Below are 6,003 nucleotides of genomic sequence, written 5' to 3'. Positions count from 1 at the left end.
CGAATTCTATCATACTATTTCATCCTTCCATTTCATTAGTTTCCTAATTTAGTTTGATTGGCTTCTTTATTAAATCATTTCCATACAAACATTTCTATGTATTATATTTCCATACAAACATTTTCATGTTTTATATCTTTCTTTTATTGTTCATTGTTACCTAATAGTATGAGATGTATGCTGCCTATATATTTGAGGTTCTTTCATATGAAATTATTCAACCATTTTTCTTATTGAGGTTGTGTTTTAATAGCCCAAGTAGACACGATTAGAATTGCCTATACCCCTCGGGAAGACTGAAGAACCCCCACAGGATAGATATGAGAACCTTGGGGACCATTTGGCAACAATCTGGGTCTAGGTGTAAGTACGTCAAGTTCAGAAAACCATATTTGAAGAAGTTTTTAAAGAAAGACTAAGTCAAATGGACTTGTTATAGAAATAATCACCCAATATGCCCACAGCGAAATGTGGGGGAGTGACTGTCAAAGTAACGGCTCCAGTAGAGTCCCACAAAGGAAAGAAACATGTCTCCTAAAGCAACTCGCCCCACTCTTCAATAAGTGGTGAAATCAATGAAAATGCCACCGTGAGGTAAACTAATATATAAACCTTGCTCATAGGACTGACTAGGTATGAGGCATTACTCACTATCCCTTATGCTTTGAGAACCCTCTTAGAGCATTCTACTATTGAGCCTAGACTAACTTAAGCGTTGAAGGCAGACCCGACCAACATTAAGTCAGACCGCCCTAACTTCCTTTGTGAGTGCAAGTTTTCCAACTACTCAGTTGACATGAAGAAGGTCTAGACACAACAGATTAGTGTCGTCTATGGGAAACTAACGAAGAGCCATGGTGAGACAAACAACTAATCACACTACTCATAATACCAATTGAGTTACTACACAAGTTAGAGAAAGGGAAAGTGGGAATGGGTGCAATCAAGAAGGTGTCCAAGAATAGGTTCCCCTTCCTCTTAACCATCAAAACCAAAATCAAAAGCAACACCAAGAAGGGATTCTAGAGGTCACCACAAGAACCATACCAACTCCATTTGGAGAAGGAGGCTCGAACCAACCACCGATACCAGCAACAGTTGTCAATTTACAAAACATGCGGAGAGAGGTACAACAACCAATGTTGGAACACCAAGGAGTGGTGAGAAGCTTAGTCGACCAAGTGAGAATGTCACATCCCCCCAACTGGTACTTCCTGAAATACCTAGAGGTGAGATCCACAGCCTCGAAGATCAAGTCTGAAACAATCATCCAACCATTCCACACAATAGTACAATTAAGAACAATAATCAATTAATGTATTAAAGTAATTAAAGAGTTAAATCAAAAGTAAGGATCTCAAAACAAATATCAGAGTGCGGAAGTGATGTCAAATAATCAGAATAATAGAATGCGGATGAATAATCAAATTCTAAGGCATACAATTGAAACAACAAAGAAAGCAATCAAAACTAATCTATGTCTTCAAATTTCGCCTTCTTCTCCGATGGCTTGTACTCTTGTAATTTGGGATTGATGTCCCGTAGTCCCATCGGCGGGTAAGGCATCTTCTATCATTGTTGATCGGAATCATAAGTGCTCCACACCGGTACATGGATCGTACCATGAGCTACCGTCAACTCCCACTGGTTCCTCAGCTATATGGTACAAGGGAAGGATCTCTAAATAGTAGCTCAAACACCAGCCTCCTCTGGGAAGGTATCATCACTCTGATCTCTCACGGGTTGGTTACCAGTCTTAAGATTTCAAGTAAGGGGTCAAAGCATCCTTCTCGAACTATTACCATGGTTGGGGTTTAGGTTATCACTCTCTCACCACACCATTGGCTTGAATACTAGCGCACGTCAGGGATAAGCCTAATCCAATGCAAGTCGTCTACATAGTCACATCATACTATGTCCAGATACCTCCCCTCATGCTTCTCGCCTTCTTGGTTCAGTATCCTTCCCTATCTAGAGTCAACATCTCCTTCTCGGACTACGCCTTCCCTTAACCCTATTGGTCATCCACATATAATGGGTGGGAAGCTTTCATGTCCCCTCATGCTTTTCGCATTCTTGGGCGCCTACCAACCAAATACCGCTACTATGGGTCACTCGGCATCAATACCTTGCCGATAGGGCGATGATATGGCGGGGTATCTAAGCAAACATAACTAAACTTCATAGTTATGGCATCCAATGATCATGAAAATTGCTAAGGGACATCATAGGTTTATGTCTCATACCACCTCCACTAATGTCCCAAGATAGAAACACCTTAATGGCATCCCCCAATTCACAACCACAACCTAACATTTGCATTACAATATGATTCCACTCACATTATCATATCATAATTCATTTCAAATTCAAAGCAGTCACACATAGATCATATATACATAACTTCATTACTAAACTATATTCTAAAATTACAGAGTCATAGTAATCATGTTTAAATCATATAACAACAATATAGAACATGCATTCAAGTCCTATTACAATTAAGAATGTAACTAGGGTTATATGTAAGTGAACATCCTCACCTTGTTATCGATTCGAGACCTTTGGAAAATAGGTCAAAGGATGAGTTCAAACTTGTTAAAGAGTCCTAATAACATGATGATTCAAAGTTAGAAACAAACCCTAAGGTTTAGAGTTGAAAAGAGGACAAAATCCATACACTAGTCTATCAACACTAGGCTTGATCACCTAGGATGGTCGTCCGGGGCTGCCAAGGCAGGCCTCCAACGCTCTGTGTACAGATAGAAAGTATCCAAATCGATAGAAAACTTCTCGTTTAGGTTCCAAACAACTCCAAAATTAACTAGAAAATTCTAGAATCATGGTAGGATATTATCTAGCATGGTTTAAGGATCAATCATAACAAAAGGAATGAAAACCTAATGAATCCTATATTAGGTTTTCACCGAAATCATACCGCAAGATTCACGGAAGAGATAGAGTGGGATTCATTCTAGAGTAAAGAGGATAGAAGATAAAGGTCTGAAACCATCATAGATCATGGTCTAACATAGTTTGGAGATTAGACTAATTAAAGATGATAAAAATGTAATAGATCTTATACTAGGTCTTCTCCAAAATCTTTCCGTGAAGTTCACGGAAGATCTAGAACATAGAGGATAGTAGAGATAGGTCATAATAGCAAGTACAGACCTTGAAGAAGGTATAATAGGTAGAAACCATCGAAAGAGAAGAACTAGAATGAAGATAATGAATGCGAACATTTTAGAAAGTGAAACGAATGAACGTAAACCTTGACGGATGCTCCCACACCTTCCTTCACCCTAAAGAGAGTTCTCTAGAGAGTCTCTGATGGCTTTAGAACATAATGACACATTCTTGAACGAAAAATCATTAAATAGGGCTTCAAAAACCTAATATTCCCAAAATGCCCTTTTTGCCCCGAAACAGGTTGGTCACTCGGGGCTTCCAAAGCAGGTTGCCAATGCAGGGTACTTTTGATTAAAGAAAAAGAAAAAAAGGGGTTTTAATGCTCCGAAAGCCCTAGATTCTTCTTGGGTCCTTTTCTGAGTTATAAAAGGGTTTTACCTGGTTTTTTGGGATCTTCTACTTGTGTCATTATTGTACTCTTGATCCATCTACCAAGACCGTCAATGCTCAAGTTATATATTCCATAATATGACAGAACTCCCAACTTAGCATCATCTCCATCTACTTCCATTGGTTCAAAGTCAAATCCAATGGTTTTAATTTAGATGGCCCATAGTTGCCTTCCCGCACCTCTGGGTTTTCAGACCTATAATGTGGATTTTCGGGTTAGGGTTTTGCAAGATTTCACAGGGAGTCCCACCAGAACCCTCTCGAGAGACCCAAGAGGGGAGGTTATGTGAAGCTATTCAAGTGGTTCGTGCTAGACGATGTATGGAGAATGAGGTTTGAGGAGAGAGGAACCAACGAAGTAGTTCCAGGCAGCCAAACGAACGTGTTGGAGAAAGAAATCAAGGAGTCTAAATTCGAGAGCCACCTCACCAAGGCAACCATACTTGGGGGAGTGTGTTCAATCCCTTGTATGGGGTCAAGCAAACCCAAGTCTTACAAAGAAGACGCCCAGACAAAAAGAGTTCGTGAACAAGAGGGTGAAAGTCATGGAGGGGGAGAGAAAAGGGTCGGTAACCCTAAAGGGTCAATCAATTGCACCCAATCTCTTTCTTACCTTCCTCCCATTTTTCTAATCTTAAAAGCATTCGGTCATCTTAAGAAGAATATCCTGATGCAAATGGCCTTGGAAGAAGATTGGATGATTGGAGAGGAAGCTCGATGATCGAGACAAAGACAAAGATTATGATGTGGTTGATCAAGAACCCTTCTTGAAGAAGTCATGAGAATGCTTATTTCTTTCCTTTTGAGGGTAAGTCCAATCTTTGAGAACACATTAGCTATTTCAAATCAGTCATGGGAATAATTGGGAGAGAAGATGACTTGTTGTGTCAAACTTGTCACATCCCCCCCCCCCGCCAGTACCCTACCTAAATACCCAAAGGTGTGATCCACATCCTCGAAGATCAAGTCTCAGACAATCATAAGCAAGAATAAATCAATGTATTAATGTAATTAAAAAGTTAAATCAAAAGTAAGGATCTTAGAAGGATCTCAAAGCAAATATCAGAGTATGGAAGTGATGTCAAATAATTAGAGTAATAGAGTCCGGAAGTAAAGTAAACCTAACATATACAACTGAGAATAACGAAAGACCAAAATTGTTCTAAGTGTTCCAAAAGTATGTATCCTTAAGTAGAATATAGTTTCTAAACTCAAAAATCTCTATATCGAGTAGCCCAACTCATGGGTCGAGCTAATCTTGGTACACGCAGTCGAGACACAAACATTCTTCACTATGAATGTCATGGTTGCCAACACCTTGTACACCGTACGGACGACTCATTGGGGTCTCGTATTCCTGGATCTCAGTATCATTTGTACCTGCAGCAAAGTCTAAAACAATATTGTCCTAGAAGGGTGAGCTCAAAAGAACTCAGTGAGTAGTTCACATACAAATAACAATTACAATACAATTTAAGAACATAGCATTATGCAATATGATATGAGACAATATGCAGGAATTCAACTCACTCTAATGAATGCTAGTCTCTAATGGCCGACACACATTAAGATGGAACACCAACCTCCTCTAGGAAGGTATCTTCACTCGATCTCTCACAAGGTTGGTTACCGGTCTTGAGATCTTGAGTAAGGGGTCAAGGCATCCTTCTCAGACTATCACCATGGCTGGGGTTTAGGTCACCGCTCTCTTATCACACCATTGGTATAAGTACTGGTGCATGTCAGGGTTATACCTTGTCACATCCCGCCCTAAATCCACCAAGAGGGTACCCTATCTGGATTACCCGGGGGAGTGAATCACAGTCCCGCCGATCAAGTTTAGGAACGATCATAGTCACTTAGCACAATAATATAATCAAAAGCAAGAACAATTCTTTGTATTCAAATAATTTAATAATAAAGTCAAGAAAGGATCTCAGAAGGATCACAAAGGACATCAGAGTGCGGAAAAGATACCAATAAAATAAATGATCAACATGCGGAAATGAGGTGGAAATTTTCTTTACAACATTAGCGGAAGGTAGATCGAATAAATTAAGGGTTACAACCGGTTCCCAAAATGACAAGGGAATGAACTAAACTACGGTCTCGACAAATCAAATAAAAAGGTTAAAAAGGGAATGAGGTGATATCCCAACCCTAACACATAATGGGTTTTGGGGATTTTTGTCCGAAATTGGTCTTCCGGGGTTCGGATCGATCCGAAACTTGAAGGGATGATTAATAACAATGTAAGAACACTACCTAACAAGTATTATCATAATCCAATGGTCCAAATGAAAACCCCCAAATTGAGGTCCTATGTTCTAAAGACAAGAATCCTAGCATTCATGAGAAATCTATGTAATTGAAAGGGAAGCTAGAGAATTAGTTGGGGAATGGGTTAGGAACAAGATTACA

Source organism: Hakea prostrata, chromosome 6 (assembly GCF_041222555.1).
Source record: "Hakea prostrata isolate BN-2017 chromosome 6, UWA_Hpros_2, whole genome shotgun sequence".
Classification (NCBI taxonomy): domain Eukaryota; kingdom Viridiplantae; phylum Streptophyta; class Magnoliopsida; order Proteales; family Proteaceae; genus Hakea; species Hakea prostrata.
Note: the sequence above shows the minus strand (reverse complement) of the source record.